This window comes from Aythya fuligula, chromosome 13, assembly GCF_009819795.1.
Source record: "Aythya fuligula isolate bAytFul2 chromosome 13, bAytFul2.pri, whole genome shotgun sequence".
NCBI lineage: Eukaryota > Metazoa > Chordata > Aves > Anseriformes > Anatidae > Aythya > Aythya fuligula.
In genome coordinates this window covers 9,542,834-9,569,259 of record NC_045571.1, presented here as the reverse complement: position 1 = coordinate 9,569,259, position 26,426 = coordinate 9,542,834, and the positions used below count along the sequence as shown (strand labels likewise).

The following is a 26,426-nucleotide window of genomic DNA, read 5'->3' as shown; positions in this document are numbered from 1 at the left end:
GTCTAAGCTACAAAGTTAACAAATTGTGTATAGGAAGGAGAAATGCATTCCCTGATTAAGAAATAATTGAGCATACTGGTAAGGGAAAAATTGAGTAGTAAGACCAGAAGTTGCCTTCTTGATAGTATAAAATAAATCTATGGTTTGGACACCCAAAAATATATCTCAAGTGATAAAGCAAAACAAGTTAAATTTGGAGGTAGCAGATCATTAACTAATAGACAATAAATATATTTCCTTTTTCATGCAGCTTAAGGCAAAAAGGTAAAAAAAAAAAAAAAAAAAAAAAAAAAAAGTCATGCTGACAGCTCTCAGGGGAAAAAAGGAAAAAAAAATTTATAGTGGTAAATGCTAAACTCTAAATGGCTTCCTTGTGATGAATTCTAATTCTATTCTACTATATCATCATGCATGGATGCTATGTGCAACGTAATTTGAATTACAGTGCAGGGAAGCCTGCTTTGATATAAAGTAGCTGTTGTGTATTTTGTAGGATGTAAGAAACACAGAGATATTTGCATCATCTAATCTGCATTCTGGCATATTACATATTATTTAAATTAATCCTGTTAAATAAATAATTAATAGCTGTGTGATGATTTTAGATTAATGGGTTTAAAATATACATATATATTTAATTTAAAAGTAAGAAAAAAAGAAATAAAGGATAAAAACAGAATATGTAATTAAATCAGTTAGTTGTGAAAGGAGTGATAAAGTTATGATGAATAATCATCATATATTCAGAGCACAATTAATCATATATGGTAAACTAAAAAAAATAGCCTGATTCTCCTGTCTGCTAAAATGCTTATGGAGTCAGAAACTGTGCGAGTACTATTTAAATATATGCTATATTTACAACTTTGCTCATACTGTCATTATGGAAATCACTGGCTTGCAGGTATCTTTAAAACACCATAAATCCTATATTCTGTATTATTGCAACACTTCTGGACTCAAAAATTGGTGGCAAATCCAATAATAATATTGGTGAGGCCAAGATTTTATTATTTAGGAATTTTAGATTAGAGTACTAATCAAAGGTACTAATCACACATAGGTGCAGTGCTATGTAAGGGAACTCACATATGTATTGCATCAGCACTATTGATACAGAAAGGAAATAGTAATTGCCTTAAGAAAACTTTAAGTGAGTCCAGGTTGGTGGCCCAAGGGCAACTTGATCTCTGGTCAGTTAAGAAAGGTAAAAATAGTTTCAAATGCTACAACTGCTTTTGTTTCTCCTGCCATTTTGTAGCTTCATAAACCTTTCTCTCTTTTGCTCTCTTTCTCTCTCTCTCTCAAAAAAAAAAAAAAAAAAAAAAAAAAGTTTGCCTCTTTTTTAAAGCTGTTGCAGGAACCTGTAGAAGTTGGGAGAGTTGATGAACTGCCCTTGGGGAATGTTGTGATTACCTGATTACCTGAACAATAGTAGAAAGGAAGAGAAAAGATTGAAGTGTCATTTTTTCTTTTTTCCTTCTAGTATTCCTTCAAATCATATTTATTTCCAAGTATGACATCTCACTGGAGGAAACTGTGATTAGAACTCCTTTCTCCTTCTGTGTGTTGTTAAGAACCCAGAGGTTTTACAGTTACCTAATAGCTGAAAAATCAATGGGTCAGTGGATTTAACTGGCCTCCACTGTATGGCAAATATGTGATCTCCTCTATACCAATGTACTTTTTGGAAAGAAGGGAACAAGTTGATGAAACAAAATTTATTTTCTTTTAACAAGTTTAGAAAGAGGAAGTCTTTCTTTTTGGAATAGCCAGGTAATAAAAAACAAGAAACTGGAGAGGTCAGTGAAGAACAAAACAAGTGCTTGAAGATGGGGAAAACAATTGAAAGCTATTTTTAGTAGTTTTGCTAAAATGTCCATTGAAATATTTTTATTCCTTCCATCTCTGTCTTCAGAAGAAGGTTTTATAATAGTAAAGGCATCCTCCTTTTAGCAACCAATGATATGCCTATTAGAGCAGCTACATCTATGTTTTTCTTTCTGGTGTTTCATATCATCAGTGACACTTCTTGTATTTCTTCTCACCCATTTCCTAAAGTATAATTACAAAGAGATGGAAATGCTTGTGACCCTGAATTATTACTGTTAAATAGGTTATAATTGTAGCCTGAAGTAATTGGCTTTTGCAGGAAAACACTGTTAACCTGTCATAAGAATTTCTCTAATGGCCCATGCTTAGGGTCATTCTGGATAATAAAGAAAATTCTAACCTTTGTTACACATATCCTAGCACAGTAGTGTTAAGGCAATTCTACAAGTCCTCAAAACATGCTTTACTTTAAATTATTAAACAGACTAAAACTATCCATGTTATATGCCTAGGTTATATGCACAATGGATCTGAACAAATATACGTGCTTTAGGAGATATACATGCAGCATGGATAAAACTGGGGTAAAAACCATCCTTAAGCTGGAGTTTTCAATGCATGGTTTGTCACACACAACCTGTATGGTTGTAATGCAATGTTAGTGCAAGAACATCTGTACAGCAAAATAAGTATCAGTACTACTAGGAATGAAGCGAATGTTTTGGAGATTACAAAATTGGTCCTTACATTGGGATAACTACCATAAATTCTGGATTTATTGCCTGAATTCTTCCTACCTAACGTAGTTTCCAACTGAAGCACCTGAAGTGCTGTCGTTAGGCTGTGTGTGCAGATCAGAAACATCTGCAGAGGGTGATTCATGCCAAGCAGGACCCTGAATGCAATCTGGAGCATTGCTCCCTCCCAAAAGGCTATATACAGATGGAGATGAGGGTGATGAGGCCTCTTGTTTAGGCAGGTCAGCAAGACACCCAAAGCCAAAGGAAGTGTAAGAAGACTGGTCTCATATTGGCTTTTATCATTAATAACCTTTATCAAAACAATTCAGAGAACTTGTTGATCTCTTCTTTATGATTATTTTTCTTCATGATTGATGATACCTTCCCCATCCAATGCCATGCAAATAGATGTTTGTTAGTATCTGCAAAATATGGATCTGTGCAGGGTTCAAATTCCCACAACCACTGCAAGTAAGCAAACATTGCTATCCCATTTTATACATGGGGAAATTGCAGTTCAGAAAAAAAATAGCTTACTTGCCTAAAAGATACCCTATGCCTTAACAGATTAAGCATTAATGTGAGATTTCATTGAGCATAATTCTGATCTGGGAGTTCCATTTGTTTGCTTTCTTTGGCAGAGGTCTGAAGTTTTGATGCTCTTTTCCTCAGTTACGGTAAAAGCATTTTTTATGTTACCTCTGATTCTGAATGCTTGAGGGTAGGTTTAAAGTTCTGGTTCAGTCACAGTAGGAAAGTTTTCTATATATTGGATCAGGTTGTTTAAAGCCAAAAAAGCTGCTTTAGTCAGTGAACAAGTGCTTGTAACACCTCTTCCATCATCTCCTCTAGCCTGCCTGATTTAACACATACAGTGTCCTGAAGTTATTGACAAGGCCTAGAGAAGAATTTCACTTGGTGCATCACTATCTCCAACTTGTTGACTATAAGCATTGAGATATATTACTATTCTCAATCTAAGCTTTAATTAAACCATCAGAACTTACTGGGACAATTAAAACATTTTTCATGAAATTATTTAATAATACCTTAAATACCATACCTTACATTATGGCAAGATAATTAAATTGAATTGTAAACTTTGATGGTTTCTGAACTTCCTATATTTTTGTCAAAGATCACCATTCTGATTGGCACAGTATGATTGATCCACTGCTTTCCTGAACTGAAATTTTGTTCACAACAACACTTTCTAGGTGTGTTTATAACAGAAAGTCTTCAGTTTGAGGATTTACTCAGATATATATGCATGCATACTCCTGTTTTGGGTACACTTGCCTGAGTAGTTGCATATTGTTCTCATTAATTTCCTTTTTAATTTTTGTGGGATGGAGATTTACAGCACTGGGATGTTGTTTTTTAAGGGTATTTAATTCTTTAATATTCTGTAAATTCATGAATTAAATTATTTTTTCCCTTTTCTCATTTGTTGTGCATAATTCTAAATTTAGTCAGAACATGACATCAAATTGCACCAGTTCTGTCCAGTGATGAATAGCTCTTGAGATAGACATGAGGATTTTCTGAATCCCTCATTGACTTACTCCTGCTTTCATCAAAGTCAATGAGATTTTAGAGTTATTTAAAAAAATAATAGTAATAATAAAAGCAGTCAAATTCTAATAGTGTTCTAATTAGTGAACAGAAGAACAACATACTGAAATAGCAATATCAGAAATAATGAAAAATAGTCTGAGATAACTAGTAATTTTGATGTAAATATAGACAGGGAACCTCAATGTATTTACTACTTCTGACGTACGTAACTTTTGGTGACTGTAATCTACAGAAAAACAGGTTGTTCTTTACCTGCCCTGCAGGAAAATGAACAGTGATAAGTTATTCTCTCCACCTCTTTTCCCAACTTCTTTAAATACAGAGTTAGATTTTAATAATAATAATAATAATAATAATAATAATAATAATAATAATAATAATAAAAAAATGTTTAATAAAATAAAATGTTTGTTTTGTTACATCTGTATGAGTGAATAGGCACAAAGGGAAATATCCTAAGGAGATTCCAGCTATTTACAAGGACAAAGAATATATATAGTTTGTTCTCACAGAACTGTGTTATTTTATCTAGCATTGTCGTACTATCTTGTAATTTTCCTTTTTTTTTCTTTTTTTTTTTTTTTTTTTCTTCTTTTGTCTGTTTTTGTAAGAGTCTACTTGACTGGGAATTTGTTCTTTTTTCATAAGGTGAAGAGCTATACAATAATGACTGATACGCTTAGAGAGGATGTTAAAATTGAACAATTAGAGAAATGCACATATAAAAAGATAAGACAATAGAAATGACAATAGAAATATTCCCAGAGAACACACTAAACTGAATTTCTGAAAGCATTTTTTTTTAATTTGTCCTTGTAGATCAAGCCACGGTCCTTTAAGGGGATGTTTTCAGTTCGTTGCCATAAACCAGGACTAAGACCCGTGGCAGTAATGACAGAGAAGGAGGATGTACAAGTGTAATTACTTAGTGAAAATTTACAGTGTTCACCTTATTTTAAATTTATGTATTTATTTATTTTTCCATGTCCAGTAGCTAATAGATCTGGAAAGTGCAATACTGCTTGGAAAAATAAAGACATTTCTGAAGAAGGAAATTACACTTTTTTAGATGCCACTATAAAGTTTGGAGAAGACATATGAGTTCTGTTTTTCTGGTTTTAAGCTCATAAGGATGCCATTAGGTATCTAATGGTTCTAAAAAGTACTTTCAGCTGTGTGTGTATTTTCCTGCTGTCTGTTGCATGCCTACAAGTTGTTTCACATTGGAAAACTCGGAGCAGGTATTTTCTGTAAAAAGTACTTGACAAAAAGACAGATTTGACAAAGAAAAACTCACATGAAACACCAAGGAATGAGAAGGTAGTATGTGATGTATTCAGTTTTAGTATCTGATGTTAAAAAATAAGCTGTAAGTTGCGTGATAGAAAAGTGCTAATTGAGACAAGAGTGGTGAAAGTTGAGTAATTTTTAAGTTCATCTTAGAATTATAGAAACAATGGGAAGCAAAATACCATTTCTGTATTATAGCCAAGGCAAAATTAAGCACTAAAGGATGCTTAGAATTAGTTTGCCCACCCAGTTAAAAAAGTGTAACTTAACACTGCTTTCATGGGTGTGCTTGTCCTTGTTTAACAGAACACATTAAAATATTTCCTGAGTTTCAGAAGTAATTTTTCTTTTCATAGCTTTAATTCAGTATGAATACCTTTTGGATTTACAGGTAGCCCATAAATTTATTCACCTTTGCTTACATCAAGAAATCTTGTCTTCAGTCAAAGAGACTCAGGCACTGATTGATTTGTGAGCAGTGAATTCTCATTTTTATTCATGTGAGGATGGATCTAAATATAGTAACTGAAGTTTTCTTTTGCTGTAATTTTATATTTGCCTTGAATGTGGTGTCTAGTCCAATGCAATGTCAAAGGAAGGAAGTAGAATAATCAGGAGGAAAATGCCAACTGAAAGCTGAGATCTGACTGGTCCTCCTCTCCCACATGGAGGTATACCTGCGGAAACATGAAAACTTCATTTTTCTAAGATGTAATCACAGCTTAATTTTTTAAAAATATTTTAATCTTCTTTTGTTGTTACAGGAAAAACTGATTCTAAAATTACTTAAAGTTACAATATTTTTGTCCAGTGGCTAGTATTTGTATCCATCATCTATTTCAGTTGTACTTCAAGATAACATTTGTTCTTCAGTGACATACTGTGTTTAGATAGTTACATGGACTTTTTTCCCCAATAAATTTAGTTCATATGGAGTAGCAACCCAGACTTTGCTGACATACAGATAGTACCAATAATTATACTAAACTCTTGTTATCTTGTGTTGTGATTTAATCTGAATTGTGATTTATATTGAAAGAGTAAGTGTCTGAGAAATAACAGTCCAAGTTTCAAGAAGCTAATGAGGCCATTGCCCATTTATGTCATGCACACTTGTCTTAATAATGTGTTCTTGTTTGTATGGCACTAATGCTCTTCAAATCCAACTTCTCAGAGGTCTGTGTACATTGAAGAAATGTTCTGTGATCACTTAAGGAGAAAGGAATCACAGTCACTTGTCTTTTATTACTCATCTGCTTCAGAAAGGTACCAAGTTTCATGATGTAAACAGTTTCAATATATAGATTCTTACAGTAAAAAAAAAAAAAAAGTTTTTTTTCATTCTCTAAGATTTCATACCTCCTGTTGTAAAAATAACATTGCTTTATGTATTTTCCCAGAGGAAATATATATCATTAGAAATTCACACTGGTTCTTCCCTCTGGTAAAACTGTATATCTGGTTTCCAAAACAAGCTGAGTATGTCAGATATTTTTTGTTGGTTTTGTTGGTTGGTTTTTAGCTGCCACTCTAAATTATGGGTAGGAGTTTCCATTAAAAAGCTCTCTTGATCTTTTACAACTCAAAAAAAGTTGTCAAATGTTCAGTTGTTTACTTTGATCCATCTACTTGCAATTTGCATAAAATAGATGCAGCAGAGGATGATGGCCTCACAGTAATATCATCGAAGGATGATGATTACTGAGCTCTCCCCAGTGGATGTAGATGCTTGCTGGGGCAGGGGGGGTGTTAAGTAGTGGTAACTGTGCAGAGTGCACTGGGACAGAGTGGGCTCAGCAGTCCAGCAGTGGGCTTGGTCGGGTGCGCTGTCCCAAGGTAAGGTGAGAGGCAGGTGTGATGAGCTGAACCAGAGTTAAACACAATGGACGGGAGGAGTAGGAAGGAAATGCAATGTGAAGGTAGAGAAAGGAACAGTAGGAGTCTTGGAAGAAATATATGGAGATATATCTGGAAAATATATCTGGATATATCAATATGGAGACAAAAGCAAATGTCTGTTTTTGCCTATTACTATACCTAAGAAAAATTAAGCACTATTGTCTCTGCTCCCTGCAGAAATAGGGGCATGAATTTAAAGAAGCAAATAAGTGGGGTGGCTCTAGAGTTGGAGGGAGAGAGCAGCAGCAAGTCCCCCAGGTATGGGGAAGCTGGGAGGCAGCCCAGAAGGGCTGGAAGAAGTGGCAAACAGTGCAGGAAGAGGATGCCAGGGAAGAAGCCCAGCCAGCATAAAGTTTGGGAAACATAAATCTTCATTATGGTAAGTACAAATGATATAGATACACCCTAAAAGGGTGGATTCATCAAAATGTAAAGAAAAATAAACATTTCTTTAATTTTTGAAAAGCGAAATGTGAATATCAGAATTTACATCAGATGCCTAAATTTCTATTATTCAGTTTGAAAAACCTGGCAAAATGATTTCCTCTCTGTTCCTCTGGCTTAATACTATTTTGAGGTGAACGAATATTTTAATGAACTCATTTCATTTCAAATCATTAAATATATTCATGCTTGATAACATGCATCAGTTCTTTCTGTGGGGGGGGGAGATTATTACTAGGAATAGTGCAGTGCATTAGAATTGTATTAAAATGTAGATTTAGGCCATATTTAATTTCCTCCTGAGCTCTGTGTTGTGCAAAAAGTGTACAAAACAGATGTAGTCAAAAGTAAAAATTGACAGAATCAGCTTGTGCCTGCAGGGGTCAGCAAAGAAGTTGTTCAAGTTCTGCCCCTCTCAATCTGCTCCGATTTCATTTGCTCTGTAGAGCACAGTATGCTCTGATAGAACCAGCACACACGTTTTGAATTAATCAGTCATCTCAGCATTAATAATGCAGTGCAAATTATAATAAGCTGATCTGCAAATGTACCTTTGAAAGTCAGTGGTAGAGCTCTCCTTCACACTCAAGCTGCAAAATCTGAATCTTATTGGAAAAGAATTGGAAGTCCCCAAAAGCTGTTGTTACATTCAGAATCAAAATCATAGCGTGACCTTTTCTGTTTTAATGAGTCAGCAGGGTGATGAAGAGATGATACAGAATAGGATCTTTTTGGAAAAAAAAAAAAAAAAAAGATTCTCTAGCATTGTTGGTTTATCTAAGCTTCATGTGGGCGAGTCTGCGTGCATGAGGATTTAAAGATAGACCTCTAGCTCTGGAAGATGATAAGTAACATTAGTCATGATGAAAGATTTTTTTTTCCTCAAAGAGAAAAATCCGAAGATCTGTGTTTTCATTTCATATGCTTTCTCAGCACTAAACTGGTTTTCTTCTAACTTCAGAGTTTCTGCAAAAGAAAAATCTATGTCAGTAAAATTCACTGTCAGGAAATAATTTATTTCTGATCGACCTTAGCTTTTGTCTGTTTGAGCCAACAATAAGTAATGGGAACTGAAAGCTGGCCAAAGAGGGACATGGTTTTGTGGTTCCCTCTGGACAACAAAGTGACTCAGATAGGCCAGCTCAGCTAATGTCTGGATGAAATTAAAAATTTCCTTTCAGGTCAGTAATTGAAATGAAGTATTCCACTATTTTCACATGCATTTTTAATGTTATTTTATGCATAGAATGGATATAGCAGTAACAGTTATTTCAAGTTTGATTAAAAACAATAATAAATTCCAGGATGATGTGACAGAAGATTAATTTCTGACCACTTTTGTATTAAATATGAAACAATAATTCAGAAGGTGATTTTTTTCTAATATTCAGAAATATAGTTAGCAATGGCATTTTGTAGGAAAAAAAAAATCTGGACATCTTTGAATTAAAAGAAATATACATCCTGAGGAATAAGACAATTACACTTCATACCATTACATACCATTATCCTTACCTTTCCTAAGTATAGTTCTCAAAATGAACAACAGCTGATACTGTGGTCTCAGCCTGTGAAGTGGGAGGACTTTGTCCCATATGCAATAGAAAATATTCTGACTTAGGCATCTTCTTTTAACCTTATCATTTTTTTATTTTATTTTTTTTTAGTAGCTTGGAATTATTATTTCAGTCTTTGAAACATTACAGTTCATAGGTTCCTTTCAGTATGACTGTTGTGTAGTGAATTGCTCCTTATCCAGTATGTTCGTAGTTTGGTTTTCCTGCCCAAGGGTCAAACATCTGTCTTTTTTGAATGGCATCTTATTTTTTTTTTTTTCATGGAGTATTTTCTCAATGCGTCAAAATCATTTTGAATTGTTAACCTGTCCTCCAATATGCTTGCAGCCCCTCCCTGCTTAGTGTCACTTGTGATTTAAATAAGCATATTTACTGTGCCACCATGCAGTTTGTAACAGTTTTTAAAGTTAAGGTGCATGGTGAAGTAATTTAATGTAGTTTATTACTAGAAAAATAAATCAGGCAGTGGGCGTTGTTACTCGTTTGGCAATAACACATTCAGATTGACAAAGGCCCAGTCTTGGTTGTCCCACTGCAATATTTGATAATGAACTGAACTTGTGGTATTATTAGCAACTAAAATTACTAAAATAAAATGAAATTTGCTTGCGTTCCATTCCAAAACTATTTCTGGTCTATAAGGTTGATTCTAGTAAATGAAAGCCTTTGGACCCAGACTACAATGTCCTAAATTTTACTAGAGGCTCTGTGCCTAGTGTGCCTTTCATTCAGCATGCTCAGCCAAAGGGAATTAGAGGGACTTAAAGGATCCAAAACCAACACACAATCAATGCCAGAGGGCATTTCTTCCTCTCCTCAGAGAGACTCATTGACTAAAGAGGGAGCCAGAATAACTGGTGCAAAAAGGTGGGTGGTCACAGCTAGCTGAAACAATTCCCACCACATCATGTCTCTGCATATTTTACTGTCATGACGTATTCCTTAATCCATCGGAACCCAGATCTACCACTAGATAGCATACAGCAATGACTTTCAAGCCTCAGTTCTTTTGGAACTAATAGGGAAGTGGATTGAGAGTATAGCAAATAAATTAAATTAATTATGTAGGAGGCAGTGAAATATGACTAAATGCATTGGGATCTTGTTGTTGTTCCTGATGATGCATGTGAATCATTCACATCTTCTGAGCTGTTCTGTTTTCTGGTGGATACACTCCTATGAGAGAGTTCAACACTACCTACAAAGTATACGCTTGTGTGAATCTAATTTAGAAAACATTAGCAATTATCAAGAATGCCCTGGTTTATATTTAGATTGTAATCATTCACTCAATTTATAATGCCTTTGGACAGGGACTGTCATTTTTTATTATTGGAATCCTGTGACTATAAAAACTGTAATCAGTGTTGCTAACCTTTGTTTTCGCACTACAGGTAGGCAATAGCTATGAAAGAACAGTTTTAACAGCACAACAGTAAAAGGAGGTTTCATATGCTTAAAGCAAGTCTCTAAACCAAACAAAAACACAGGAAAAAAAATGTATGAGTTTTAAGAATTTTAAATAATATATCATGCATTGGAATTTAAATCTCTGACAAAGGTAAAAATAGCTGCCAGTGATGATCTCAGAGAAGTCTACATAGTAGTTGCTCCTAATCTCATTACTTTCTGTGAGACCTGACAGGTTTGTCACACTGTATTTGGCTAAAAATAAAATAAAATAAAAATTAAAAAAAAAAAAAAGACTGTTGTTTATGTTAATTAATTCAAGAAAAATTGGGCCCCTCGCTACAAGAAGGACATCGAGGTGCTTGAGCGGGTGCAGAGAAGGGCAATGAAGCTGGTGAGGGGCCTGGAGAACAAGTCCTACGAGGAGCGGCTGAGGGAGCTGGGCTTGTTCAGCCTGGAGAAGAGGAGGCTCAGGGGCGACCTTATCGCTCTTTTTAGGTACCTCAAGGGAGGCTGTAGCGAGGTGGGGGTTGGCCTGTTCTCCCACGTGCCTGGTGACAGGACGAGGGGGAATGGGCTTAAGTTGCGCCAGGGGAGTTTTAGGTTAGATGTTAGGAAGAACTTCTTTACCGAAAGGGTTGTGAGGCATTGGAACAGGCTGCCCAGGGAAATGGTGGAGTCACCATCCCTGGAAGTCTTCAAAAGACGTTTAGATGTAGAGCTTAGGGATATGGTTTAGTGGGGAATGTTAGTGTTAGGTCAGAGGTTGGACTCGATGATCTTGAGGTCTCTTCCAACCTAGAAATTCTGTGATTCTGTGAAATAGGAAGATGGGTGAAACACTATAAACAGACTTGCATACAACTTTCTGAGCCAGTTCTCTCATCATTAGATATTCTTTGGACAGAATGTTCCTGTCCTGGATGTGACTGTTCTTCACTATTAGGGACTAGCTGTGGCTGCTTTCTTTGGGAACCATTTTCTCCTGGGGTCTTTTTACTGCAATTGTATCAGTCTTGTATCAGTCCTGCATTTACTTTAAAATACTCATTTCTATAGCTTTTTTTTTTTTTTTTTTTTTTCATATATTTTAATCTTGTGTGATTTCAGACAATGTGACATCCTTAAATTTCATCCAGCTTGTCATCCCAGTTTGTTTTCAACCAGATGGGCACTTAAGTATTTTTTATCTTCTGTAGGGGATATCCTCATTGGGAAATGGCCAATGTAGCCCTGTTGGCAGCACTTATTGTACGTGAACACTGATATATTCAAAACACAAATAATTCTCAAATTGTATGTAGAAATGTTTCTCAAACATTCACTTTCTGCAAAGGTCCAAGAAGCAGATGAAGCCACTGTTAGCCACTGAAAGACTGGCAAAGAAATAACTTAATCATCTGCTTCTGCAAAACTCCTTTCAGGCAGGCTTTTCCTGAAAGCATTTGCTGAGCTGATTAAGGTTACTTCTTGGTTGCTAATGCATTGCGGTAAGGGTCAGGTAGCATAAAGCCTCTAAATATTTCTCTGGTTTCTAAAAGTCATCCTTATTATTTATAATGTACCAAGTTATTATATTGTTTAATATTTAAATGGAATGGTATTTTAATCAGTAACTCAACAACAAAGTAATTTAAGTTCTGTTATGAGATACTATATCTCACCCATTTGTGTGCATCATGCTTGCTCTAAATCAGAAGCAATTTATAGATATAGAATCATTTTTCTATAGTGCTTTCAATTCATTTTTCAAATTTTAAACCTGTAACACCTTTTTTGCTAGCTACACATATTCACAGTTCTTTCTTGTTGATATTCCTCTAACTCTGAAGTGCAATTATATTGTATTTCCTTGCTATTTGCAAGCGTATAAAGTCTTTATTGACCCTAGTGTGATAGAAACCTATCTCTGGTATAGTAACCAATAAATCTTGGAGTTGAAATATGTCTGCTTTAATCTTCACTGTAATCAATTAAGCTCTGAGGTTAGAACTACTAAGATTTAATTCAGCTTGGTGTTTGCAGAAGTCTCTGAACTGCCTTTTCTGAGGAATTGATTGTAATATTAAGATATGTTAGTAGAAGAGCAAATCTATAAACAAGATCTAAATTTGGTCACAGCTATAAAATAGTGGTTGAAGTATACCACTGGGTAATGTGTTATGTCCACTTTTTGGTCAAAGGTCAATAATTTATAAGGTTTAATGAAATAAATGGCTTCTAGTTTGTACAGAAAAAATTGTATACATGTGTGAAGTTCCATGCAACTTGTTTTTATCTAAACAATTATTTTTAATTTGAGTCATGCATTAGTCAGACTGTTGATATGAAGGGTCATTTCTAAGTGCCACATAGTAACAGTTCCTGCTACTACTTCTGCTTGTGTTATTCTTGTTTTTTTTGTGTGTGTGTGTTTTTTTTTTTCTATATTCCTCCAAAATTCAACTGAAATTCAACTGTATGATCCCTCGCTGTCTGTCACTCCTCCAGTAATAACTGTCAGACTGCAGATACATTTTAGCCTTCAAGATAGGTAATCTGAGAGCCTCAGGGAACCATTAAACATTTCCTCAGAATGGCAAATGTGATGTTATCCTTGATTTGACCATTCAGAAGAAGCACCCATGAGGTAGATTGCACCATGGACTTACAAGAACCCAGGACCTAGAGAAGATAGCCCTCCCAAGAGTCTCATCAAACACTGTTGGAGGAGGCATTAGTCAAAAGGTTTACCAGCCAGCAAACATGGCAAGCCTCAAATCATCCAAGGCTTTAGTGCAATACTGTCAGTCTTCCCCATGCAAGCTCACTGCCTGTGACTCCTGTGAGGGATATATGGAACGGCTGTGATGGAACCTCTGTTACTAGCCTTGAGTTTCATCCACCTTTTTTTCTCTATATACTTCACAATTCCTCTTCAATCTCTTCTTCCATTTTCTTGCACAAGCCCTGGCTATCTGAAGCTATGTTATTTTCTGTCATACAGGCCATGTTTCATCACTAAGCTGATCCATGTGTAGTAGTATGGGTAGAAACATTGCATCTTGCAAGTCCCTCATAAGCTTCCTATCTCTGCTTCAAAACCAGAATAAGAACAGTTCTCATCTGTCCCCTCCATTTCCTTTATTATTATTTTTTCTTGGGTCCACCAAAATATAACAGAGGATGCGGCTGGTTTGGGGAATAAACTCCTTTTTCCTTGTGAAATGTGAAAACACTTCAGTTGTTCATTTTTTTCCACCTCCCATCCAAACCAGACTTTGTCAAGCCTGAACAATAAACATCTCATGTTTTTCAGAACACGGTGGTATCTCTTTTTATCTCCCTGACTTAGTGGAAAGAAAATAAAAGATTAATCAGAAAGCAAAGATTCATTTAAACTGAAAAGCTCTTGTGGTGATGTACGAGTTTCACCAAAAGTTTTCTAGTGGAGAACAATGCACGAAACAGCGAGGCCCATCCTTTCCCCAGGCAGCTGGGAGAACAATGTTTAGGGCAGTTACCTAGCTTGTAGAAAGTGCAGGTCCAGCTTTCTGTGTTGCCTAATTTAGAAGAGAGACTGAACCAAAGTCTTCTAGCATGCTGGGTGCATGACCTTAGAATCAGACTGCTCAGAAGATTTTTCAGTGCCTTGCAGGATTTTTCTAAGACTTTTGTAAGGTCCTAGTTTTAGCTTGAGCATTTTTGCAAGAAAATAAATCTTTTCTTTATTTTGCTGTGTGTTCTAACATTGTATCTCATCAAGAAGAGATTCTAAAGAATGTACAGCTCTAAGAACAGTGAATTGTTATGAAATACAAGCTCACAGTTTGATTATTTTCTTACACATTTTCTTAATTGTCCTTAATTGTCATTTCTACAGACAGAAACTCTGGAAAAGGCACCTGTTAGATCATGAAGTAAAAAGAAGTAAAATGTGGAAGAAATGGTATAAGGTAAGGAACAGCACTGTGATCTTCCAGTCTGCTGAAGCTATGATGTGGCACCACTTATTTCCCTCTCCAGCCTAATTCCTTACCTCTACTGGCAGAAGTAGGCATCCTCCTCATCGTAACCTTTGATAGTTTTGTTGTTGTTGTTGCCATTGTTCTGAGTCGGTTTTCAGATGGATCATTTCCTCGGCCTGGTTTATCATTTAGCTACATGCATGCTTGAACCAGTTCTCTAAGAGCAGAAATGTACAGATAACGTAGGAGGAGTTGCAGGACCCCCTGATCAGCAATGTTATTGTGCATATTAACTTAAACTGACACAAAACAACAGCAAAAATCTCTAGAGGATTTATTGATTAAATTACTTGTCTACCAAGTACAGAATTTTACAGTGACTCATGGTGGTTGGTTGAAGTCCTAGCTGTAGTAAGGAGATCAGTGCACTCCTAATTGGGATTTCACTAGAACCAAGGATTCAAAGTCATTACTTTGAAGAGGCTTCTGTCTTCCCTGAAAAAAAACTTCTGTCTGCATAGAGCTGTTGCTGTGAGTGGTGTCAGAGATATGCCAGGCAATAAACCTGTACCACCCTACAAGCAGAAATCAACAAAGATAGAATTTAGAAGCAATAAACCTCACACAAGAACTAGAAACTAGAGTAGCATGAGTAGGGACTGCTAAGGTTGCATTGCTGCCTCCTACTGTTTTTCAACTGTGTGCCTGCTTGGTTCGGTTTATACAATGTGCCATAGGGTCATATTGCTGACTTTTGCACTCATAAGCATTCGTTGTGTACTGTGAACAGACCTCTGCACTGAACAGGAGTGTATCTTATATAAAAGGCATAGAAAAGCAAAAGGATATGTGCTAGCAGGGCAACACAATAGGAGAATTTGCACTTTCAAAACCCATTGAAACAGAAAGAAGAAGAAGAAAGCTATTTTCTGTTGAGATTCCACTGATGATGAAGTTTCCATTGTTGCATGACTGATAAATTACTTGTGTGTGTGTGACATATGTGAATACATGCATAAACGAGGAAAAGAAAGTGATAAAATTGTTAGTATGTTCTTGTTTAATTTAAAAAGACATTAATAAGTGTCTGTTTTATTCCTATAAGGAAAAATAAAAGGAGCTGGTATCTAGAGCACTGTATATGAAGGTTTACTCGTGGGTACCTCCCAGTTCAGTGAACTCACTGTGTATGTTCTGTTATTCTGATGATGGCTAAAGTGACTGAGGCCTCAGACAGAAAGCAGGTCACCCAGGTAGCACAGGCTTGCTCCTGACTGTGTTGACTGAAACAGCTGGACACAGAACTCTACTTCTTTTTGACAGACACCTTCAATTAGTCTTAACATGACATATATAAATAAGGCAAAAATAATGCATAGGTGGAGAATATGTAATTTTCAGGTAATTTTTGTTTCTGAGCTAATGAAAATATCACATTTTAGAGCAAAACCTAAAAGCTTACTAAATAGTATTTATAAAGCTCTAGTTGAGCTTTAGAGAAAATTTCTGCAGCACATTTTTCTTCAGGGAAATAGTGTTTTGGAAATTCTGCATAACCTTTTTTTTTTTTTTTTTTAGAAAAAAAAAAAATATCCCATTTCATTGTGAAATCACTACTTAAAATGATAACATTTAAGATGCTAAAAAGCCTTGTTAAAGAAATCCACCAGAACTGCAATATTTGGGGATGAAGGAACACATGATTTTCTTATGAAATCTCTAAAATCTTTGCTAACTTTTCTTCATTTATATTGGAAATAACTGCCTTAAATTACAAAGAAGACTTCAGTATGTTCAAGCCTGTTTATACACAGCTGCTATATACATGAGGTGAGTTCTATAAGACAGAAATTCAAAGTCAACCCAACCTTGTAATTTGAGTGGCTTTTCATAGTAACACTCCAATACCTGCTTTTTCTCATTATTATTATTATTATATATATATTTTTTTCTTTTTTTAGAACATCACAGAAGAACTAATCTGAGCATTTTGAAGTTTGGCTCATTCCACTGATTTTAAGAGGCTTTCAATCCAGCGCCACTAGTTGGCCATTGGCCATCATTTCTGACATTCAAGGGTATGTGTGTATATATCCAATTTCCCAACAACTACTGGTAGATGCCTCATCTCATTTTAGTGCATGATTATAAAAACACTAAAGTAGCACATTTCTTAGCTGGATAGATATGTTGCTATTTATGGGGATTTTGTCATGTATATTTATGAGCTTCTAAAATTGTATATCCATTTTCAGAATTTCTTTACTGTCTAAATCTCACGAATTATAACATAAATGTTTTAATATGCATGATTATTAACAATACATAAGAAAAATACAAGTAATATTGTGACTAATTTCCTGTGTGGACTGATAAATTGCCTGTATATTTATTTCTTGTTGGAAAATCTGACTTCATAATTTCATATGATTCCTAGGTATAATATGTGTCTTTGTCAAATAAGGCAAAACGTATTTGACATCCATTTACATGCCATTTAGAGATCTTGGTGTACATTAATAGAAAAATACAAACTTCCCCCCCCCCCCCCCCCCCCCCAGCAAACAGGCTATTGACCTGTCACTTAAAAATGATAAGAATTTATTTGGTACTATTTCCACACCTTTACTGTTTTCATTTATGGACTGATTAGTACTTTCATAAACCTGTAGCCAGACTCAACATCAGCTCAAGCTTGCAAGGATGTCATTTAATTAGGAGGAAGAGATGAACACTTTTCAACAACCCATTCTTCTCACTGCTGAAATTTTCTGAACTTGTTTATCACACCCTGTTAACAAATGCTGGCAATATATAAGCATTTTAAATGTTGTATATAAATTAAGAGATTTATGTATGTGCTGGCTTATGCTTTGTTGTTCCTAAAAGTGTAAAATGATGCCCTTATTAGTTATCTAAATAGCCACTAATGATATTTCTCTCTGGATACAGTGCCTAGTGTCATAAGGGATGAACTTGTGCTGCAGCCTTAGAATAATTCAGCTTAAGATTCCTTCAGCCATGAGATACAGATCCCCTGGGAATCGGGTTTTGTTCGTTAGTTTCAAAAACATTTGTTTGAAAAATACAATGATTTTTAAAGCAAAGGATGAGAGGAGACCTCTAGTTTTCATTACAAAAATCAAACAATCACATTCCCCCTGCCCCCAAAACAAACAAACAAAAAACACATTTGCCATAATACACAACTATAGAAATCTCAAAAATACCTGTGGTATGAGAAAGCTGTTTCCTGCTTTTCTGGGGAGTCACATGCCTTGTTTTAAATGTTCAGTAAACAGTATCTGCTATCTCACGTTTGATAAATATAATTATAGCCAGTTACAAAACATGCCTCAGTGAAGAGTACTTAGGAAACCTCTGTTACACATCTATGAAGTAGTATTTCTTGACTGCTACCATTTCTAGCTGTGATATCATCTCTTTCCACATCAAAGTTGCTGCTGCTTATTTTGTGGAATGGGATTTAAAAGTGGAGTTTCAAGCAAGGCATTCTCCAGTATATGTGATAGACATAGTAGCACAGAGACCATTCCATGTAAGCTTTTAGCCCCCAAGTCTCTAGATTATCATCCAAAATGTTCTGAAGAGCATTAATAATTAAAATATTCTCAAGCTTTTTGGGTAAAGACAGTCCTGCTAAACATAGGTTTGGATAAACTGCTAAGATCAACACTTGCTTGGATTTTGGCAAGAGTATTTTTGCACATTACAGAACATATAACAATTTCAGGTAATTTGATTTAAAAGAAGTCCAGGTAAGAGCAATTTGCAAAGCACTTCCTTGTCAAAGCTTTGACGGGTTGTATTGTGGAAGGAAGTACAGGTAAACACACCTTACATGTACACAATAACCATGTCATTAAATTAGGCAACACAGAGTAACGGAGTTTATCTTTGTTTTCATCATTACACAGTTGCATTTTCTCATAAATTATGATCACCCCAGTTAGTAGTGTAATGATAGTAGTGTATCAGCTAGGGATTCACAAAAAAACTACTTGTAGAAAGGCATGCTAAAAAAAATAAAAAAAATAAATCTTCAGTGAATTTTAAAGTTACTTAATTGTATCCAAATGGGATGTGGAGAAAATAGCATTTAAACCAGGCATTTTTGTAGTATTCTGGATTGCATATCTGGGAAGGATTTAGAAGTCTAAGATTGCAAGTGAAGAAGTGATTGTGAAAGCAGTGACAGTTGCAAATATGAATACTTAGCTTGCCAGGATCCTGTCTTTACTGAAGAGTTATATTTTAAAGATGTCTACAGTTGACTGGGAACCTGAGCTGTGGCAAGAAATTGCTATTCCTAAAGCACTCTACAGTAAAACATATGTTGAATGAATTGTAGGCTTGGGTTAGTGTGAATGTAAAATGAAAATTTTAAGGTTTAAAGTTATATGAAAATCCTAACAAAAAATGTGTATTGTTTTATATTTTATGATTTGTCATCTTTGGTAATCATTAAACAAAACTAATTTTAAAATAGATTTCAATCTTAATGTATACTTAAATATTTATATATTTAAAAAAATATAATATGAAATATGAACTCAGACCAGCTCTGTTTCTTTGGACTATGTGGCATATTTCTTACAGCATTTACTGAGTACAAGCCCCATTATATCACCTTGTTGAATGGTATAATTCCCTGTCTTTCTACTTTGAAATCTTTCTCCTGGTAGATTGCAGACCTCTAAGTTACACTCATAGAATCATAGAATCATAGAATATCCTGAGTTGGAAGGGACCCTTAAGGATCATCAAGTCCAACTCTCGACACCGCACAGGTCTACCCAAAAGTTCAGACCATGTGCCTAAGTTCACAGTCCAATCTCTTCTTAAATTCAGACAGGCTCGGTGCAGTGACCACTTCCCTGGGGAGCCTGTTCCAGTGTGCAACCACCCTCTCTGTGAAGAACCCCCTCCTGACGTCCAGCCTAAATTTCCCCTGCCTCAGCTTAACCCCGTTCCCGCGGGTCCTGTAGTCTCTTTTCTTCCACAAGTACAATCATTTCGTCACTGTCAGCTGGAAGAGAATGTCTGGTTGTTATGGCATTAATGATTGAGTTTGACATGGGGGAAAAAAGTGCATGTAAAGGATTTAATTAGACTCATCCCTTGTTTTCGTTTGACTGATAGTGCAGGTTTATGATATAATTGGGTTGTTTTTCAGCCTTGTTTTGGGAACAGCTTTGGAGTGAAAAAATCTCTTTCCAAATTTCATGCACAAGTTAAGCACAGAATTGCTTTCACTATTATTAGCTAAATTTCCTGTCACAGACACCTGTTAAATACTGTAAATAGCAGGGAATTTCTGGGCTGGGGGAATTCTAAGGGTGGTAGGATTGGCAGAAGTGGGAAGATTCCTGTCTCTGATTCAGCTACTGCACCACTTTGTCCATTGTGTACAACTTCATGTTGTCTGTTCTGTCTGAATCCTAAACTGGAGGTCTGACAGCACTGCCAGGTTTGAGCACAAAAAAAAAAAAAAAAAAAAAAAAAAAAAAAAAAAAAAAAAAAATTCAGGCACTGTACTTAAATTTTGAGGGAAATTCCAAAAATTGTGTCTAGCTCTGAAGAGCTTTAGAACTCTCTAGAACTTTTTTTAACTTTAAAAATGTATTGTGGGTTTCTTAGTCTTATCACCTTTCAATAGCTAGAGGTTAAAATTAAAAATCATCATCCTACAGAATTATTAGAAGGGAGTGATGCATTTACCTTTATCAGAAATGTGTTTCATAGTCTGAGTGACATAGGTAGAATCTGAACCTAAAATTATTCTAGAAGCTCATACTGCCAGTCATCTAATTGCATGGCAGCTCCTACTCTCTCTCCTGCTCTTTGTGCATATGTGCCTTACCTTCAGGAAATCCCCGTAATTCATTTTGGCTTTGCAGTTAGAGGGAGTTTAAGAGGCCTACACTGTGTTTGATTCCTGAGGGTACCATGCTACCCTGAGTTTGCAAAAAAGACATTTACAGTTACGCTGGATGAGTTGAGAAGTGGTTTCTTCTTAGCTTGATAGTCAGTGTGAGCTCTAATAATGTGTTTAAGAAGTGTCTTGGGACTGGTTTGCCTTTCCTTTCACGAAGAAAGCAGCCATGATGGTAAAACCAGTGAACAAGTCTGAAGCTGGAATAGAGGGTGCTGCTTAAAACAGAAATCTGTCAACTAACCACTACCACATCTCTTCCCTTTTTATCGTTTGTAAGGTATAAAGATCAATCTTTCCCTTGGTGTCACTTCAGTTCAGTAATCCGCAATGCCAAGCACCAGCTGCAAGCATGGAAATTGTGCCACTATGGGAGGATGCTGCTTTTATGGCATCCCACCTGTAGTTGCAGAACTGGTGACATCTCCCCTTGAAAAGCATATGCCAAGGCACTGTTGCCATATGGCAGAAAGATGCAAATGTTTTAGAGGAAGTGACAGTGGGTAAAGAGGCACAAATGCTAAAAATTGTATCTAATACAGTGTGGGAAAAGAAGGTGTGGATAACACCAGAGGATAGACAAACCAACATAACTGGAGTCTGTCTCAAGAACCTTCAACCCACACATACATCTAAAAAACTCATTATTTTATGAACTAAGACTGCCATTACAGAGTATCAGTAGGTATGATACTGAAATTACTGGAAAGTTGAGTTTGAGAGGCTTCTGTTGTCACTGTTGTTCATAAAAGAAAAAAAAATAATCAAAATTTACTTTGTCAGAGGAAACCAAAACCAGACTTACTCAGAAAATGTGAAACAAGATGCTGGTTCATCTCCTCCACTAGTTAGAAGCCTTGGCACAAAACTTGCTGTGGTAGTGATGTCAAGACATTTTGGGAGACAGCAGAGGTCCTCACCTTCCTTGAAGTGCAAGAAAGGTCAGAGCTGCATAACTTAAGCAGATAGACTGTCAGAGCCTGCAGGCTGTGTGAGCAGTCGTAACCCAAGTAATTCAGCTGTTGCTTCTTCCCATCTGTAAGAGACAGGTACTGAGGGCGAGGGCTACGTTGGCTGGCCTGAAAAGTCTTTTAAAAGGAGGGGATGATACAATTACCATGGGAATAAAACTTTCTCTGTTCTGTTTCTTCTGGCCAGGTTCATATCTGGGATGCCTGACTCCTTTTTATATCTTTGTATGCGACCTTTTGCTTGTTTGTTTTTGAGAGGCCAAAATCTGAAAACTATTGCAGGATTATTTTCAGTACCAATTGAGCTGATTTTTGGAAGCCTATCCACACAGCCACAATCTAAGAACACCTTCATCCCAGGTCATCATCTGCAGCTGCAGGGCATCTCGACTGTCACTCCTAGAGAAGCTCACTGATACTCTGAAAGTAAAGTTTGAGTTTTGACCCTGCCCCAGAGCAAACAGTACTTGAACTGCTGTTATCATGGTCACTGTAAGCCATGTAGAGATCATGTAAAGTGGCTTTTAAAAGGTCAGCAGAAAAGCTTCCACAAGTGAGAAATTACACAAAATTTTTTATTGATTTATATTTTCAGTAGTAATTTGTCCTGCTTCTGGCATCTAAAATAAATCTCTTCAAAATAGGAAACATTTTTTGCCTGTTCTGGCACGCCCAAAAGAAAACTCAAACTTTTTCTATTTTTTGTTTTCTAGTGGATTCAAGTTATAATTTGCATAGCAGTCACATGGCATGGTGCCCTGTCAATCAAGCTTTTAAAAACAAAATTTGATTTAAACAGTGCTTGCTTAAATCCTATGTCTACACAGTTCTACACATCTAAACTCCTGATGAAATGAGTAGTTGTCGAAAAAACAAAACATGTATTATCTGTTCCTTATACAGACTTGAGCAATAATGAATACCGTTACAAAGGAAGACTGTAGCAGATATGACAGATTTGGGATTTTTTTTTTTTTTCTCATCACATCAGGAACACTGGATATGAATTAAAACACAGCAGTGTGTGTTGGGAGGGAATCAGATGTTCTCTAAAAAAATTTGCCAGGAGAGGTTTGTAGGAATAGGAAACATCTTTATTAGTACAAATAACTGCTGTTCAAACTGCTGTTACCTGAAGAAAGGTTTGTGCCTCTAGAAGTGTACCTCAGAGTTGTCCATTTTTTTCCTATTGAATCATTTGTTCTAAGAAAGTATATTAACTCTCCTCTGCAAACCTTGTGTCATTTGTGGTCTCACGGGCATCAGCTACTGGAACAACCCTACTGTACCTTGGATCATTTGCAGATGTATTTTGAAAGTACGTGTAAGCAATTTTGTATCTGTGAATTATGGGTGCAGCGATCTCCCACTCTATCAGGAGGGCATGGTAAGGATTGTACTAAATGTCTGCTGGGGGATCTGCCTGAGAGCAGTGGAAGAGAAATAGTTGTTGTATCCCTGTCTGTCAGTGGTGGGCAACCATTTGCAATTTGATAAATATCTTCCATGTGTTCTTCACCTCTCTCTTGCCTCCTCATTCACTTTGCAGTATACACTTTCTGCCTGACCTGCCAAATGTGTCCAGTGAGAAGAGGCAATTTTTCACATTTTGTTTGCTGAGGTCATGACAGCTCCTTCATTTACAGCTGGAAGCATTGGTTCTGTCTCTGAAAACAGCCCATCTAGTTCACAGTACTCAAATTTAGCCTTTATACTGGTTGTAATGCACTGTCCCTTCTGTCTGCTTCACGACAGCTCTTGATCTTACAGATTCAATGACACGCTTTTTTTTTTTTAATTATTTGTTTAACAGCCAGTGTTAATAATAAGCTTTTGTCTACAGTGCTCACTATGTCACATTATCTGTATGTCCTGGGTGAGGTCATCAGAGCTCTTGAAGGAATGGACCTAATGAGCCTTGAGAACAAAATTCCATTAGAAGTGGATGTAGAGGATTCTCCAGGTACAGTATCTCTCAATTATTTGACTTCTCAAGCAGCTACAAAGAAATTTTAAATAATTAAAGATAAAAGGGATAAATAAAAGATATAAAAGAGGAATATCCTCAGAGACTTCTAGAGTGTAGTTATGACTTTCCAAAGTCAATTTTCTAAAAGCTTGAAATCCATGCAAGGAGGTAATATAACCCATGCTTATTTTTCTTGATTTGAATGAAAGATACAAAATAAAAGTTGGATATATACCTAGTTAATTTTTCACTTTTGCATACTCTGACTATGCATCTTTTCTCCTTTCTGTCCTGACTCCCAGCTTCTTGCTTCTTTGCATTGTTTTTGCTGCATAGTAAATCTTACAGAAATATTCATAACGAATTGATCATTAAACTGTCTTGCTTACCTTCTGTCTAACAAGCACAAGAAGGGCTCTTGTTTCTGCAAAGGCCCATGTTTCTTGGTTCATTTATTTTATTAAGTTTAAATGGGGGATGAAGGATGCTATTCTTTTAAAAGAAATCAATTCAAGGATACAACAGAATGGGCTAAAGCAGTACTGTTGTTAGCACACTTTATCCTATGTTTTTTATAAAAAAGTTTTCTAAGTTCTAAAAAGCAGACTCTGGCAGATTAGAGATTTTCCTTGGGCTTTTGGTTCAGCATCAATACTGCCATCTTCCTTCTGTTCTAATTTTCCTAACTCCTCAGAGCTTTAATTCAGCTGTTACAGGTGTTCCCATTTTTCTCCTTATCAGATCAGTTTCAAATATAAATGCTGCTGCCATGCTTGATGCTATCTCATAATTATTTTTGGGTCTCTCCTTAGTGGTTCTTTTTGATTTATTTATTTATTGATTAATTTTTCAGAGACTAAAGACCTAGTACAAGGATAAATTATCTGGGGCACCTGGGCTTGACTTGCATCAGGCAGATACAGAACTCAGTGCCATTTGGTAGGGGGTAACAACTAACCAAGACCCTTGTTCATATTTATGAAACCAGAAAAGAGCAAAGTTAAGCCATTTACATCTCATAACCTGGCCCTCATTGCTGTATGCAATTATTTATTAAGGTGCTAATTAATTTTAACCAAATGTTTCAAAACTCAGTACAAAAATAGAACAATAACAACATTTTTTCAAAAAAATAGTCTACCTGTTAATACCCTGGACTGGACATAATCAAGAAAACAGGTTCAGTCAGACCTCTCTTCTCTCTCTCTTTCTCTCTCTCTCTCTCTTTTTTTTTTTTTTTTTTTTACAATGACTTTTGAACTGTGTGTTATATGGCTTCTGGGTGACATCTTGAGATTAATCACTAAACAACTCCATATATTCATAATGAAACTTTTCTTACTTTGAATTATTTCTGGTGTGTGTGGCCCCTGCTACACTTAATTTAACTCAAGGAGGTGAAATTCATATCTTCATTGAAAAGATGACATGTGTAAACATGCTGACTGCACTGCCTGTTGTGGATTGAATTTTTACTGAATGGTATCAAAGAAAACTCTAATTTTCTCTACAGCAGGGAGTACGTTTTAGGACTATGAATCCTTCTAACCTCTTTGCTAGTCCTCAGATTAATGTAGTTTATGTCATTTGAGATTACTAGTAGATGTCACTGAATTCAGAAGATTCAGTCAGAGAGGGACTACCACTGACATTTGTGAGCAAACGATGCCATTTCTAGCTTTACATGCCTCTTCTAAAGCTTGTTGGAGCCAGTATGTTTTCTATGGACATGAGAAAGTTATATATAAAACCTTACAAGTATAAACAAAATCTCAACACTGACTTGTTCTGGAAACAATTACAGAGGATTCTATTCCTAACAGTGCACAGTGATGTCCTTCTTTTACCTACATCTGAATATTCAATGCTAATCCTCTTACTGCTTATACCTTGCTTTAAACTATTTTGGAAAATGTGAATATTGAATTATGAATGCATGAATATTATGCTAAAAATTAACTTTGGGTAACTTGTCTAGAAAGATGTCGTGAATGTGAGCTGATGACAAGCTTAATTAACATCAGTGCAAAATGTGAAAGATGAAAAAAAAGGTCAACCAAGTAAGTAAAATTTAAAAATAACTAAAATAAAAACTTCCTGTCAGACCATTTCACATGAACTAACCTTACCTGAAGCACTATGTATCTGTTCATGTGAACAGGTACTAATTGTTGGTACCAGCTGCACAGGGGGTCCTGCTGCGTTCTTGTCCTGCTTGGCTATTCGCAGTGCAGCCTTTGTACGTGTTGAGCACAGATCAAGTGTTTTCCTCCTCCCTTTGTCTCCTCTGAAGGCAGAAGTATATGTCCTTTATTCCACTGTGCTTGAGATTCAGTTCTGAAGTTCGCTGAGGGGGCTTTTGGCTGAGCATATCAGAAATGGGAACGTTCAGTTTTGCCCTACCATTTCTGTCTGTCATGACCACCAATGAAAAGACATCATGTAGCACTTCGATGTTTTTACCCTGTTGAAATCCTTTCCAAAAGGCAGAAAATGAAAGGAAATACACTGAAATGGCTAGTTTGAAAACAAAACCACACTTCAGCCTAATAGGAGCTCCTGACAATACCATTGGAAAAATTGAGAGATGTAAACAATAGGTCAGGCAAGAAGTTAAGAATAAACATATATACATAATAAAAGCTCTTGTCAGACCACTTCATAGTCCTTTACAAATCATTATGAGGGAGAGCTAAAAATCATCAGTCTTTTTAGGGATAACACAAAACTTCCTTATCCTGCCTTTGGCAACTGTACAGATTTTGTTTTGGGGGCACTTTTGTTATCTGAGGAAGTAATACAGCATTCTTTG

At 36.0% G+C, this 26,426-nt stretch overlaps 1 long non-coding RNA gene across 9 annotated transcripts in view; it reads left to right on the top strand.

The window, feature by feature from the left end:
* LOC116494432 overlaps positions 1-26,426 on the top strand; it is a 90,140-nt gene that overhangs the window by 12,003 nt on the left and 51,711 nt on the right. For 8 of the 9 annotated variants that reach the window (XR_004253871.1, XR_004253865.1, XR_004253867.1 and 5 more), the window contains exons 2-4: positions 14,634-14,706; positions 16,680-16,796; positions 23,489-23,608. This is a non-coding gene — a long non-coding RNA (uncharacterized LOC116494432). Of the gene's footprint in view, positions 1-14,633; positions 14,707-16,309; positions 16,549-16,679; positions 16,797-23,488; positions 23,609-26,426 lie in introns of those variants that run through there. The other variant, XR_004253868.1, reaches the window with a different exon arrangement.